Source organism: Camelina sativa, unplaced genomic scaffold (assembly GCF_000633955.1).
Source record: "Camelina sativa cultivar DH55 unplaced genomic scaffold, Cs unpScaffold16638, whole genome shotgun sequence".
NCBI classification, from domain to species: Eukaryota; Viridiplantae; Streptophyta; class Magnoliopsida; order Brassicales; family Brassicaceae; genus Camelina; species Camelina sativa.
The window spans coordinates 1-307 of NW_010937655.1; the positions used below are offsets into that span (position 1 = coordinate 1).

Below are 307 nucleotides of genomic sequence, written 5' to 3' on the forward strand. Positions count from 1 at the left end.
GTACTAAATTTATCATTCGCCAAATATTCACGTGCTGTGCTTTCAACAGTCTGTAAAAGATATTATCAAAAGTAAGTTCCCAAAGGCAGCCTGAAGACTGCAGTGTTGCATCGTTAATCTAAAACAGCAAAATGCCTTACCAATCTCAGAATCTGATGAGAGCGGGAACTAACTTCATTTAAAGCTGTCTCTCCAATTTGTCGTTGAGCTGCAATAATTAGATGATACTTAGTCAAACTTGCGACCAAAGCATCAAAGGAATTAATTTAGATACACATTTGGAAAATCAATACCAATACAGATTGAT

The 307-nt window shown here is 35.8% G+C and overlaps 1 long non-coding RNA gene across 1 annotated transcript; it reads right to left on the minus strand.

Annotated features, from left to right (window-relative positions):
* Position 1: 1 nt before the first annotated feature.
* On the minus strand, positions 2 to 307 carry LOC104775493. Its single transcript, XR_765950.1, has 3 exons — positions 294 to 307; positions 141 to 208; positions 2 to 50 (listed from the first exon to the last, which is right to left on the minus strand). It is a non-coding gene; the product is annotated as an uncharacterized LOC104775493 (long non-coding RNA).